At 39.4% G+C, this 16142-nt stretch overlaps 1 pseudogene; it reads right to left on the bottom strand.

The window, feature by feature from the left end:
- LOC18010576 overlaps positions 1 to 5243 on the bottom strand; it is a 13223-nt pseudogene extending 7980 nt beyond the window's left edge.
- Positions 5244 to 16142: the final 10899 nt, after the last annotated feature.

The following is a 16142-nucleotide window of genomic DNA, read 5'->3' on the forward strand; positions in this document are numbered from 1 at the left end:
TCGGTCAGCAGCGAGCATGAATCAAGCCCCAATAGTCCGCTTTAGGTACCAGTCGAAGAAATGCCTGGTGTCGAAGAAATGCTCTACTCGCAAGAAAACCGGTGGAACTCAACAACGTACAGGATCTAAGTCATCCGCTTTTCAGACCCATGCTGCATCGTCTATCTTACCTTAGGATGAGGATGGTCACATTGATGTAACAGCTGCTTTTATCTATAAGGTCTTAGTGCCTTCCACTTGTAAGGGATTGATGGTTTCCCAAAAACCATCCACAACTCAATGAATACAGCCTGTTGGAACTGTCAAGGTCTTGGAAACTCCTGGACAGTTCGACGCCTTAGGGAGATATAACTGGATATCTTCCCGGATATAATGTATCTCATGGGAACCAAAAATCAAGATGATTTTGTTTTTCGTGTTTCCCAGCACCTCGGTTACGACAACATTTTTATTGTACCACAGACAGGCCTTAGTGGGGGGACTAGCCCTGTTTTGGAAAGCGGATACACATCTAGAGATTCTATCCTCCTCTCCAAACTATATTGATACGAAAGTAAAGGCCAAGTCAAAAACTTTCTTCTTTTCCTTTGTCTATGGTGATCCTGTGAGCCACATACGCCAAGAAGTGTGGAATAAAATATAAGAATTTGGATCAAACAGAGAATCTGCATGCCTCTTGTCAGGAGATTTCAACGACATAGTTGACAATGCGGAGAAAAAGGGAGGACCTGCAAGACACGAACACTCCTTTGTTAATTTTCGAAGTTTCATTGCCCAAAATGGGCTTTAGGATGTCAAGCACTCAGGCAACCTTTTTTTTTGGCGTGGCATGAGATATGACCATTTCGTTCAGGTTCGTCTTGACAGATCTCTGTCCAATGACGCCTAGATTGAAGCCTTCCCCTCTGGTAGATCGGAATATCTCAGATATGAAGGATCAGACCACCGACCGATCATCACCTATGTCGATGAGAAGCGGGTTAAACGCATTATATTTTCAGATCTGACAACAATTTGAGAAAAAAGAGGAGATTATGCAGCTTGTCTCGGACACATGGGATAACTCTCGATCTAACTCAGTTGCAGGAAAAATAGCAGGGTGTAGACGTGAGATCATTCAGTTGACGAAAGCACAAAACTTCAATAGTGCAAAATTGATCTCCAAGAACCAATGTGCAGTGGAAGCAGCACTGTCAGCTGACATTCTGAACCTGGACAACATTGAAGCTCTTACGGCCATTCTCGACAAAGCTTATAAGGATGAGGAGCAATTTTGGAAGCAGCATAGTCAAGTTCAATGGCTCCATAGTGGTGACAGGAATACCGGCTGTTTCCATGCTATCACTAAAGGCCGCCGCACCTGCAACAGATTTACTGTGCTCGAAGATCAGCAAGGACAGGTTCACTATGAGGAACATCATTTCACCAGAATAATCTCTGACTACTTCAGAGAAATCTTCACTTCTTCTTCCTTAGGAGGCCTCGGCTTGGTTGAAGATGTTATATCTCCATGCATCTCGAAGACAACTAACTTCATGCTTATTGCTATACTAGACGCAGAGGAAATCAAACATGCGGTAATGGCGATAAAGGCAAGCAAAGCGCCAGATGGTTTCTCCTCAGGGTTCTTCCAATCATATTGGAGTATAGTTGGATCAGATATAGTAAAGAAAGTTCAACTTTTCTTTACTTCTGGAAACTTCCCGCCCACCATGAACGAAACCAACATTCGGCCTATCCTAAAAGGAGTCGGACCAAGAACTGTGGCTGATTATATACCCATTGCACATTGTAATGTATTCTATAAGATTGAAGCTAAATTCTAACAAAACGACTTCAACCGATCCTTCCTAACATCATCTCTGAAAGCCAAACTGCATTTGATCATGGACGCTGTATCTCTGATAACGTTCTTATAACTCACAAAATGCTGCATTACTTGAGGATCTCCAAAGCAAAGAAACGAGGGGAAATGGCTGTGAAAACAGAGATGAGCAAGGCGTACGACCGAATTGACTAGAAATTCTTAAAAGTGGTAATGTGCAGGATGGGCTTTCACGAGACTTGGTTCTGCTGGATCATGCAATGTGTCTCAACAGTTTCGTACTCGTTCTTGATTAATGGTGGACCACAAGGGCGTGTACTCCCTTCGAGAGGCCTGAGACAAAGGGATCCATTGTCCCCATTCCTGTTCATTATATGCACAGAGGTGTTAGCAGGTTTTTGCCGGAAAGCTGAAGCGGATGAAACCCTTCAGGGCATTCGAGTCTCCTGAAACACCTCCTCTTTGCAGATGATACGATGTTTTTATGTCAGTCTAACTCTGCTAGCTGCAGGAAACTATCTTTAATCTTGCATCAATACGGAGCAGTTTCAGGGCAATGTATCAACCTTTGAAAATCCTCTATCATGTTCTCCTCTAAAACTCCCTTGCAACAGCATAAAAGAGTAAAACGGGAGCTTCGTATCTACCAAGAGGGAGGGAATGGAAAATATCTGGGTATTCCAGAAAATTTTGGGGAGAAGAAACAAGATATCTTTGCCTCGCTGGTAGATCGCATTCGTCAAAGATCCCACAGTTGGTCTACTCGTTTCCTCTCTCTGGAAAGAAAACAAGTCCTTTTGAAATCGGTGCTGTCCTCCATGCCCAACTACTCTATGTCTTGTTTTAAACTTCCTGTTTCCCTCCTCAAACAGATACAATCGATCCTAACTCGATTTTGGTGGGATGATAAACCAGATCACAGGAAGATGTGTTGGTTATCACGGCGTAAATTGACGTTACTAAAAAACTGCGGTGGTTAGGGATTTTGAGACATAATCGCCTTTAACGACGCACTCCTTGCAAAATTGGGATGGAGATTGCTACGACACCCTACCTCCCTCTTCGCCAGGGTGTTCCTAGGTAAATACTGCTCTCATAAGCCGTTCATTGAATGCATGATGCTGTCAAATCCTTCTCATGGATGGAGAAGCATCATGGCGAGAAGGGACATCATTGCTAAATGCTTAGGATGGAGAGTGGCTAATGGAGAAAGTATCTGAATCTGGAGGGACCCCTGGATGTCCCCAAACTTCCCATCTAGACCTATGGGACCACCTACGTTCGCTAACCTAAACCTCCGAGTTTCAGAACTAATTGGACCTAGCAGCAACCAATGGAACTGGCCCAAGATTCGATCGATCGTACCTGAGTATGAAGATTGCATCTGTTCTATCCCTTTTAGCCCATCTTCTCGATGCGATAAGATCATCTGGCTTCCTGCAAAGAATGGAGAGTACTCAGTTAGAACAGGGTATGGGCTGGTTCGAGTAGACGAGGCGACAAAATCGGGAAAATAGCATTTTAAACTTTCAAAGTATAAGTTACTAGCATTTTAAACCTCGAGAGAATTACACTCTCACTTTAAACCATGAAATTAAAAAAACTCTCACTTCTAACCATTAAATTAATCTTTGAGTTCGAGCCGTCAAAAAAATGACTGGAACTACCAGTTTTTCGGTAAAAAATGCGGTGACGTGTCAGTATACCTATTTAAAAAAAAAAAATTTTAATTTGTTATTTATTTTTTTAAAAAATATATTTATAAAATCAAGACTTCTTCTCCCACAACCTCTTCATCCTCTCCGGCGCTCTCACCACTGTCTTGAACTTCTGGGATCTCACCATCCCTTTCTGTGCCGAGGGTCTGTGGGGACTGCGCCAGATTCCGCAGCGATTTCCAACGACCAGATCCTTGGAATTCCTGTTGACTCGACAAGTCAAGAGAAACGATTAGCCAGGATCTGCCATCCCGGCATGGCTAGAAGTGTTCACGATTTCATGAAGATTAACCCGGCGTATTGTACGCTTTTTGATCCAGAGAAACACGCCATTAGCGAGTTGACTCGGTGTTGTTACAAGTTAGTAAGTTAACTCGGTATTCAAGTTGGGACAAACCAGTGCATTACGAATTTTTTGGTAATTAGTGCAAAACCCAGAAATTAATCGATTGTAATGGAAAATGTTAAGTCTGGGTCATATTAATTAACATGGTGATAATCGGTGCTTAATATGGTGATAATCAGCGAAGAAGGATGATGAAGCAAAGAGCATTGTGGGAGAGAAGGTTATGCTTTTTTAATTTATTTTATTAATTGAATATTTAAATAGAATAAAAAGTACAATTAAAATTATTTTTTTTAATAATTACCAGAAAACAGGTAATTCCAGTCATTTTTTAGAGATTGCAAACTCAAAAGCTAATTTAATGGTTAGAAGTGATAGTTTTTGTAATTTCATGGTTTAAAGTGAGAGTATAATTCTCTCAAGGTTTAAAATGTTAACAAGTTATATTTTGAAGGTTTAAAATGCGATTTTCCACGACAAAATCAGTCAGAAATTTCAATTGGCAGAGAAATATCTGGAGCCTAAAAACTTTACCAAAGATAAAAAGTTTCCTTTGGAAGCAGCGGCTGGAGTGCTATGTGTAAGCCAACAGCTCGCTCACAGAGGCATTCAAGTGGATCCTTCATGCAGACGGTCCGGTGAGCCAGAGACAACGATTCATATCCTTTGGGATTCCCCTATGGCGAAACTGATCTGGGACAATAGTCCAGTATCTGGATGGTCACAAATCCTCCACGGTAGCACGCTTGACTTCCTAGCTTCATCAAAGAACCTTACTCCGCTCCTCCCTACGGGAATCGCTCTTACCCACATAGCTCCATAGATCTGCTGGAACATTTGGACTGCTCGCAATCACTTGTACTTTGGAGATCGGGTGCTCTCATACCTGGAAATTATCAGCAAAGCGATATCTGAAAAAAAAGCATGGCAAGAAGCTCAAGCTCACCTTCGTCCTCAACGACGCCCAAGTGCTGCTCCGAAATTGGACCCAAACTCAATCACAGCGGGATTCTCCGTCTTTGTTGATGCCGCTTGGAATCCCAATCTTAAAATAGCGGCTTTGGTGTTTGTATACACTCCAATACGTCCCATCAAAAGTTATCAGCTTCATCTTCCTGAAGCTTCGTTACATCCGCCCTAATTGCTGAAGCATGGGCTCTGAAAGCTGGTCTCGAAGTGGCAAAAAGGAACAGATGCGAGGAGATCGTTGTGCTCTCCGACTCTCTAACCCTCATCACACTGATTCAGACCAATGGCTCCCACAACGATATCAATGCTATCCTTGCAAATATTCGTGATTTATCCCTTATGTTTTCTTCCATTTCGTTTTGTTTTATCTCTTGATCCTCTAATTGTGAGGCTGATGTCTTAGCCAAAGAGGCTTTATTTACTTTGGATAACTCATTAGATCCTATTATTTAATAAAGTACTTTCTTGACCAACAAAAAAAAAATAATGTAAAAATATTGGTTTATTCAAACTTAAAATTTTTAAAAAATTTAAACATTATGTTTTACTATTTCCAATTTAAGGTTTAGTTTTTCTCCACTAATAATGTTTAAATGTAATAATAATTATTACATTTTTGTTGGTTAATATATATGGGATGAATAAAAGAGTTCACCCTTTGGGGTGAACCCAAAAATTGTTCGTGATGACAATTACTATTGTAAACCACATATATTTTCTATAATATCAGAAGAAATTTAGTTTATTTGGATAGTTATTAGCCTTTCACTGAGACTTAATTTCATTCTATTTTTGAGAAGTTAATACAAAAAACTTAGCCTCAACATTCATTTTTTTATTTACCACCTACCACTAAAAAAAGTTGCATAGCTATGAATTATATTTTGACTATTGTCCAATTTCCGTAGCTATATGGGCTTATAGTCATGGAAAGCTAGAGATGCAATTCTTAGCTATAGCGTCGTAGCTAATCATAGTCTGTACCTTTTTCTGGCAAACATAGTTACAGAATGTTAGGGCATTTTCTATGACTAATTAACCACAGAATAGTCAAGGCATATGTTGTGGCTAGTAAGCTACCAATGTAACTGTAGCTTATCCGTGATTACTTTGCTACAGATTAAAAAGTGGCCATTGCCTGGCTATTTTTGTTACAGATTCTAGAGTTTAGAATACTTAGACCAAAGATATATAAAAGCTTTTCTTTTATTACTCTAGGAAAAGATCTCAAAACCTAAAGCCCTTAATCTCACTCTCAAAACTCATAAGGTTTACAACAACTTGGTAACTCTTTATATAGAGAGTATTTCATAAAACCTAATCATATTGGAAATACTACTTTCATTTTCTTAGATAGTTCCTAAGAATAATCTAGATAACTCCTAAAACTTTTTCGTTTTCCTAAACTCCTTGGGAAACTTGCTGCTCAAGCTTTTCTCAAGCTTACTCCAACATTCTCTCCCTTAAGCTTGAAATCCATTTGTGACACACCTTGAACTCCAATGAGATCCCTCATCTCCTTGAACTTGTTTCTTCCTAGTGCCTTGGTTAAGATATCAGCCTTTTTCTCATTGCTGGGAACATGCTCAACCTCAACTTGATCATTCTCAACGCATTCTCGTATGAAATGATACCTTCGATGGATGTGTTTGCTACACCCATGAAACACCGGATTCTTTGTAAGTGCTATTGCAGATTTTTTATCAACTAGAACTGTCACCTTTATACATGTTGTTCTGTTGACTTCAGCAAAGAGTTCTTGGAGACAAATTGCTTGTTTAGCTACTTCAGTGGCTGCCATAAAATCTGCTTCACAAGAAGACAATGCCACAACTTCTTGCTTTTGAGAACACCATGTGATCGGACATTTATTCCGATAGAAGATATGACATGTTGTACTCCTCCCATCGTCCATGTCCACATTATGTCTACTATCACTATAGCCTACCAAACCTGCATTGATTCCCTTCTTAAAGTAAAGACCATGAGAAAGCGTTCCTTGAAGATACCTTAAGAGCTGTTTTAGTGCAGCTCCATGTGATTCTCTTGGCTCTTACCTACTTAATACTCCAACAGAAAAATAAAGATCTGGCCGAGTATGAAGCAAGTATCTAAGGCATCCAATATTTCTTCTGTAATCATGCTCGTCGATGTGCTTCTCATCTTGTGCTTTAGAGAGTTTCAAACCAGAGTCCATTGGTTCTCACCCATTCCTGCGTCTTCCAAAATTTTCTTTGCATATCTTTCCTGCTTCAATACAATCCCATCCTCTTCTTGAAGAACTTTAATTCCAAGGTAATATATGAGCATGCCTAAATCACTCATTTCAAATTTACCCGCTATGTTTCGTTTGAAATCGAGTATTGGGTCCAAGCTAGAACCCGTGACCAACAAGTCATGCATCCACATATACTGCTACAATGAGAAGACGCTCCTCCTCTTGTATTCTGTAACGTGGGTTCCTTGGAACACTTCACAAAGCCTAATTCTCTCAGAATTTCGTTTAACTTGGTGTTCCAAGCCCGAGGTGCCTGTTTTAATCCATAAATAGCCTTGTGTAGTTTGTAAACCTTCTCTTTACTTCCTTTAGTTACAAATCTCTCAAGCTGAGTAACGTAAACATCTTCCTTCAACTCTCCATGGAGAAACGCTGTTTTTACGTCTAGATGATGCAAACCGTTTGAAGCAGCTAGAGCAATGATGAATCTGATTGTCTCAATTCTTGCTACTGGAGCAAATACCTCATCAAAGTCCATCCCATGCCTTTGTACATAGCCCTTTGCTACAAGCCTGGCTTTGTACTTGTTTATGCTGCCATAAGAATTGCGTTTAATCTTAAAGACCCACTTCAAACCAATTGAATTGCATCTGATGGGTAGATCAACTAGACTCCATTTTCTGTTCTATGTTATCGCATAATTTTTTCTTCACAGGCATCTCTCCATTATTTTAACTTGTTTGCTTCTTTGAAGTCCCATGGTTCTTCATTAATTACTATCAAGAGATGTTCGCATTCAATCTCTGCTAATAACACAAAATCGTTTAGATAGCTTGGCTTTCTTACTTGTCTTGTTGATTTTCTTAACACCGGCTGGGTTGTTCTTGTTCCATGATCTCTGTTTTATCATAAACATCTTCTTCAATGGTGTTATCGTCATCTTCTCTGGTTTCCACTGTTTCTTCGATGGTTTCATTCTCATTAGCCCTGTTATTTACAAACTCCCCGAGGTCTAATGTAAAAATTCCTGGTTCTTTATGAGATTCTGTATCAAAATTATTCCACTTCCAGCTCTTGCTCTCATCAAAAACTACATCCCTGCTTACTATGATTTTGCGTTTTGTAGGATTTAGAAGACGGTAAGCTTTTCAACCGGGTTCTGTCCCAAGATACACAAGCATCTGTGACCTATCAGCCAGTTTTTTCAGATGTGGAGCTTCGACTTTTGTATAGCTTATATACCCAAACAGTCGTAGATGCTCAATGTTCAGCTTCTTGTTCTTAAACGTTTCATATGGTGTTTGGTCAGCTAACGATCTCGTCTCCACTCTGTTTATAAGATAAGCCTCATGTTTCATTACTTCTCCCCATAGATAATTAGGCATGCTCATGTCCTATTCCGTCTTTCAACCACACCGTTCTGCTGCGGTGTATACGACGCAGTTAAGTGCCTATTAATCCCCTCTCTTTCGCAGAATGCTTGGAACTCTTGAGACACAAACTCTCTACCACGATATGTTCGGAATGTTTTAATGGCTGTTCTAGTCTCTTGCTCGACTGATGCTTCGAACGATTTGAATATTTCAAACGCTTCACTCTTCTCTTTCAACAATAGTGACCACGTGTAGCGAGAGTAATCATCAATCGATACAAATATGTACCTCTTTTTTGCAGCTGTAGGAGGTGAAATAGGTCCGCAGAGATCCCCATGAAGAAGTTCTAGTGCTCGTGATGCTCGGTCGTAATTGTAATTCAAGGCGGTCCAAACGGCGCTTCCGCCGGTAGGGAGTCCGGAGACGTCGGCGGGAATTCTGGGAAGAGTTATCTTTTCTGTTTGAGGTTGCTTTTGGAAAGGCTCGCCTCGCTTGCTTCCCAAGTAAGCATGACGCACATGTATCCTTTTCTTTTGGAGCACTAGATATTCCTATGACTAGTTCCTTTTTCACCATCGATTTGATGGTTTCAATGCTAATATGCCCAGTCGAGCATGCCATCTTGAGTCGCTTGATGCCACAATCTGCAGACACTTCGTATTTTCAACCTCCAAGTTCACTTTGTACAACCTATTCTTTGATCGAGTTGCTCATACTAGCAGATTTCCATCACGATCGTGTAATGTCAGGTAATACTCTCTCATCCTGACATCATATCCCGATCCGGTAGCTTGTCCCAGACTTATAATGTTGCTCTTAAGATCTGGTATGTAGTAGACGTCAACTAGTATTTTTTGTTCACCGCCTTTGGTCACAAACAAAATGGAACCCTTTCCTTTTATGTCATTCCGTGATTTGTCACCAAACCTCACTTTTCCTGTGACCATCTCATTGATTTTGGTGAACCAAGGTCGGTTCCCTGGCATATGATTACTAGCACCATTGTCTAGATACCAAACTTTTTTCGAGCGTGTTTCAAAGTCTTTTGGCTTCACATTCCTTTCATTACGATACATCACCTCATGCATCATAAGTGACTCATCTTCTTGTGTATCATCTTTTTCATTCTCTTGTGTTTCTTGAAGCTTAAATAGTCGATCCGGACAGTTTGAAGCATAGTGTCCTGCTTTGTCACACCGGTAACATATCACTGTGGATTTGTCCCTTTGTTGGTAACCAAATCGTCCCCAGCCTCTTCCACGGCCACGGCCTTGACCTCTTCCTCTGCCTCCTACTTGGAATTGGTACATAAGCTTACTTTGTTCCTCTTGTGAATCGTCTTCATAACAGATTCGTTCGTCATAAGCTTTTAATCTCCCGAATGTCCTCGAAGCTTGTTTTGTTAAGATCAAGAACTTGTTCAAGAGCCACTACAAGAAATCACCCATTTCACAACGACCATATTCGTCGTTAAATCGTTGTTAAATGAGGTTTGCAACGATTTAACGACGAATTCCAGTTCATCGTATATTGATCGTCGTAACTGGTAATTCGTCGTAAAATCGTCTTTAATTAGCGAGTAACGAAGAATCGTCGTTAAATCGTCGGGAAGCATTCGTCGTAACATCGTTGTAAAAGTAACGACGATTAAATGACGAAAAACAATCGTCGGCAATTCGTTGCAAATTCGTGGTCGAAGAATCGTCCTTAAATCGTCGTTACTATACATTCGTCCCTAATTCGTCGTAAACATATCGTTGGTAATTCGTCGTAATTTACAACGATTTAAGGACGAAAGTTTATTTATTTTTTAAACCCAAATTTTTTGGAAATAATAATTAAAATTAAATAAATTAATTTGAATAAATTAATTTGAAAATATGAAAATAAAATTATTTTAAATAAAAACAAAACAAAATATTTTTATTACAACAAAAAGAAATCATATTTAAGCATCATAATCAATTTCGAAATCTCCAAAATCGTCTGCAAGATTTGTAACCGGAGCATGTGATTGATCCTCTCCACCACTTGTAGATGCTCCTTGAGTACCCGCAGCTTGTGTCGCTCCACCACTTGTAGATGCTCCTTGAGTACCCGCAGCTTGTGTCGCCATTCTCTGTGCCGCCAATCTTGCCTCCTTTTCCGCTGCACGTTTTTGACGTTTTGCTCGCAAGGCATTTGCAACATCTGGGATTGAGAGGGCAATGATATCGAAGATGGAGTCATACTCCGAAAGCTCCTCCTGAACTTCCTGGTGATATGCGGTTTGAGACTCCTCTAAAGTTGCAATCTTGGCCCGTAGAACGACTGGATCATCTTCTTGTCCTCGACGGCGTGGTGCGGATGACGAAGCACTCGGGACGTCTCTAATAGATCCCATCCCTACAACTTTTCCCTTCTTTTTCGGAGCAACCTACAATTTAAAGTTAATTTTATTAGAAATCAAAATATTAAAAATAAATAAATAAATAATATTTATTAAATATATATACCTCCTCGAAGATTTGATCGATCTCACGAGTAGTCAACCCTCCGGATTGAACTGAAGAACCTCCGGGAGATAGTTGGGTCTCTCGCTCAGCAACCTTTGAAGTAACTTCATTATAGAGCTGCTCGGCTTTCTCAGAAACGAATGTGCCATCCTTTTTCCGATGACACTTCGCGAAAACCTCTGTCATAGGCGGGAGTTCGCCTCCATTCTCGGCAGCCTAAAAAAAAGTTATTATAATATCAAATACCATAAATTAATTATCTAAAAATATATAAATAACAATTTCATACCATCTGCAGTCGAACACCTCCAAATGGTGTTTGGCCAGCTGTATGAGGAAAAGCCTTCTTCTGACCCTCTGAATCAGTCGCATTGCGGGAAATAGAACACTTTTCCGCAACCTCCTGCGAATGCGGAATCAACCAGTATCGCACCAAACCCTTCCACACCTCAGGGTCCATGCTAATAGGCTTTGCATCATCGCCAATGACTTTCCACGATTTCTTCCAATCGGAAACCGTGCCCATAAGTCGAAGTTTCACTCTCTCGGTAAAGAGTCTCTCCACCTCGCTATGGTCTTTCTCATCCCAGTCATACCGTTGCTACAAAAAAAACCACATAATTACATTTTGGAATAATTTAAATAATCATTTAAATAAACTACAAATTATTTTAAAAATTGATTTTACCGCAAATATTTTGAACCATGTGTCAATGGTATGCTGTGAAAGCTGGGTGAGATTGCAATGAGGCTCCACAAAGTAGGACTTGATAATATCAGAAACCGTGCGGCCAACCTTGCTATGAATGCCAAACCTAAAAGAACAATATAAAAATTTATATAAATAAAATTAATTAAAATAAATATAAATTAATAATAATAAAACATATATATTTTAATTAATCATTTCATACCAATGTGCACCTGGCGGAAGATCAGGATCTAGCTTAGTAAGTCTCTCTCGGCCCGGCTGTGCAATGATATCATGCACCGTCAAATGTGCATAAGGGATCTCACGATGCACTTGCGGCTGTGGAGGTGGTGGTGGAGGAGCTGGAGCACTATGTGCTTGAGTGGCGGGAACAAAATCCGTATCCGTGGCAGAAGAAGAGACGGAATTTCTCCCAGTAGATGTACCAGCATCGCTATACATATCACCATAATGAGGCCGACAACGACGAGCAGACATCTATAAATATTAAAAATAAAAATTAAACATCAATTCCTAAACATATATCTAATTAGATATAAAATTTTAATTCCTTAAATAGCTAAAATATTCCAATCCTATTTTACTCCATTTACAAAATATATTCCATTCCTAAACTAATCTATTCCTAAATTATTCCATTCCTAAAACGATTTTGGAAATATAATAATTGATTTCTTGTATAGTACCTGCAATGGCTTCGTGTACATTTTCTGGAAGAAGTTCAGCAAACGCGAAAGGAAGTAGTCTTTGCATAAATACGTGACAATCATGACTTTTCATTCCAGCAAACTTTGTTCCTTTCTCAACAGACTTGGCTAGATTAGAAACATATCCATCCGGGAACTTCACATCAGATGAAACCCATTTAAACAAGGCTGTCTTTTCCGCTGCACCCAATCGAAATATAGGAACAGGTGCTCTTCCATTACTTGTAATGTGCAACTCACTCCGAGAACAAATATCAGGCAAGTCTAGTCTCGACTTACCAGTGTCTTTAGTCCTTCCAGGAACATTCAACACCGTATGCATGATGTTATCAAAAATTTTTTTCTCAATATGCATCATATCCAGATTGTGTCTAAGCAGATGGTCTTTCCAATATGGAAGCTTCCAAAATATGCTTTTCTTATGCCAGTTGTGCATCTCCCCATATCCATTGGGCATATTAGTTGGAGTATGCCAGTTTCCACCACGAATAACCGTTTCTTGTGCATCGTAATTATCAATATCTGCTTCCAAATTTTCCCCTGATAGATACACGGGTGGAGGAACACGAGAAGCTTTATTCTTTCGAAACAACCGTTTGTTTCTCCGGTACGGATGGTGAGGTGGTAAAAAACGACGGTGACAATCGAACCAACATGCCTTTCGCCCATGCTTTAGTTGAAAAGCTTCTGTTCGATAAAGACAATACGGACACGACAACCGACCATGCGTAGTCCATCCCGATAACATCCCGTAAGCAGGAAAATCACTTATAGTCCACATAAGCACTGCTCGCATAGTAAAATTCTTTTTTCTTGCAAAATCATATGTTCGAACTCCGGTATACCACAAGTTCTCTAATTCTTCAATTAGAGGCTGCAAAAATACATCAAGGGAACGCTTCGGGTGTTTTGGACCAGGAACTAAAATACTCAAGAATAAAAATTCTCTTTGCATGCACAAATCTGGAGGAAGGTTGTAAGGCGTTAAGATTACAGGCCACAACGAATATTGTCTACCTGACATACCAAATGGACTAAATCCATCTGTGCATAGACCAAGGTATACATTTCTTTTCTCTCTGGCAAAATCTGGATGTATGGACTTAAAGTGTTTCCACGCTTTAGCATCTCACGGATGAGTAATCTTTCCATCTGTCTGCAAATGATCTGCATGCCATCTCATCGCTGCCGCTGTTCTTTCAGAATGATACATTCGTTTCAACCTATCAGTTATAGGAAGGTACCACATACGGTGGAATGGTACTTTGCAGCGACTACTTCCTTGCGGCTTATATCTAGGCTTATGACAAAAGCGACATTCCTCCAACTTATCATCATCTTTCCAAAATAGCATGCAATTGTCAACACAGACATCTATCATCTCAGAAGGCAATCCTAGACTATAAATAAGTTTCTGGATCTCATAGTAAGTTCCAGCTGCTAAATTGTCTGCCGGCAAATACTCTTTAATCAGGTCAGCCCAATCATCCATGCAAGTCTCAGCTAAGTTATGATCAGTTTTAATAGTCATCATCCTAGCTGCCAGTGATAATTTAGATTGTCCTTCTTTGCATCCATTGTAAAGTGGCTGATTAGCAGCACCTAACATATCATAAAAAATTTTTGCATCTGCATTGGGTTCCTTATCATGGACAGGTGCAAATGTATTTGTGGTCTCATGAAATGCATCTGTAACCATGTCTTGAATTCTATCATGATCAAACCTTTGCTGCTCTGCATTATAATATTCATCTTGATGCAAATTATTTGACGAGTCTTCAAAATTTGATGCTTGATAATTGCTATTACTACTACCTGCACTACTTTCTCCATGCCCTTCTCCATGATGATACCATATAAAGTAATGTGGCATAAATCCTCTATTTAATAGATGCGACCACACTTTCGCGATTGTGATAAATTTTCTATTCATGCATTTAGGACAAGGACAATACATCATACGACTGGCAATCGTTCTTGGGAGTTTTCCCGCCTCATGCATGAATCCCTCAACCCCCTCACTGAACTCTTTTGTCAACGATCCCGTTGAATCAATACGATTGTACATCCATTTTCGAATTTCGTATATGGACGACATTTCGTATATATATTTAATATTCACTACCAAGTGAATATTTTTAAAATTTATACTTGTTCCAATTAAGTGATCAATTCAATCACTCTTATTTAGGAGCATTGTGATTTTTTTGGGTTATGGGAGGCACTATATATAGAATTTTATTTGGCTTACCATCGAATTAACAACGTTATTTAACAACGAATTAACGACGAAATGTAGTTTAGCGACGAATTAACAACGAAAAATGAGAATCGGGTGAAAACGTGTTTGACCGACCTATTATTTTGTCGTAAATTCGTCGTTGATTCCCGACGAAAATTATTCGTCGTTAAATCATCCCTAAGTTACGAAGATTTCACGACGACTCTTGTTATCGTCGCCAGATCGTCGTTATTTTACGACGATTTAACGTCGATTATGTTTCGTCGCAAATTAACGACGATTTGGCGACGATTCTAAGAATCGTCGTGCAATCGTCGTTAATTCGAATCGTCGTAAATAATCGTTGCTACAGTCCTACTTTCTTGTAGTGAGCCGCAATCATATGTATATACTTTTTCGTGGTAAAATCTTTAGAAACTTTTTAACAATCTTCGGTTCTTCGATGTTCTCACCCAAGGAAGCCGATTTTGTTGATATTTCTGAGAGCTTACCCACAAAGTCATCAATCGTGTCGCTTTCCTTCATCTTCAATCTGTCGAATTCAGCCATTAAGGTTTGTAGTCTTGCATCCCTCACTCTATCAGAACCAAGATGTCTTGTCTTTATAGATTCCCATGCTTTCTTTGAGGTCTCTAGGTCACCAACTTGTAGAATTAGCGTCTCCGATATGGACTGAAACAGGAGGGCTCGTGCCAAGTCATTCTTCTTTGCATCATCTGATCCAGGATCAAACATATCCCAGATTTTATGCACTCGTAGCGCAACCTTCATTCTCATCGACCATACTGTGTAGTTGGTGCTGGTTAACATCGGAAACTGTAGAAGATGATCCTCCTTCCTTAGGTTTGCTCGTTGCTGCAACTATGTCTCCCATGCTTTTTATGATCTTCGTGATTGCAAAATAGTTTCAAAGAACCTGCTTGCTCTGATACCAAATCAAGAGTTTAGAATACTTAGACCAAGGATATAAAAGCTCTTCTTTTATTACTTTAGGAAAACTAGGGTTTGCCCCGTGCTACGTGCGGGTTATGTTGTTATAATTATTTTTAGTAGAATTTGTGATGGTTTACACAAATTTTTACAGACTTAGATGTGTGGATCACTTTTGTCATCCCACAATTGCCTTAACAGCCTCTTTCCCACTCACTTGAAGACTTGTTTACACAGAAGATGTTTTTCTCTACATTGCTTTTTCTTTAAATTCGTTGTCACAATTCCATCCCAACACATGATTGAATTTTTCTTTCTCATCTGTATGCCATCCACCATGAAACATGAGCACTTTCTCTTCAAATTATTCCACTGTGCCAATAACCGGAGCTTCCACATGTTTCTATAAAAATTTGAACAATATCTTAATTATAATATTGACATTATAGCTAAGATATTTAGAAGCGTCTTCAACCCTCAAGTATTGTAGATCTTAGTCGGAAGATTTGTTATATGAACAAAACATCGGAAAAAATATATATATGCGAAACAGTTGTGAGATTGTTTTTTTTTTAAATTGTTTACATTAGTCTCAATCATGGGACAT

This window comes from Eutrema salsugineum, unplaced genomic scaffold (assembly GCF_000478725.1).
Source record: "Eutrema salsugineum unplaced genomic scaffold, Eutsalg1_0 scaffold_7, whole genome shotgun sequence".
In the NCBI taxonomy this organism is placed as follows: Eukaryota; Viridiplantae; Streptophyta; class Magnoliopsida; order Brassicales; family Brassicaceae; genus Eutrema; species Eutrema salsugineum.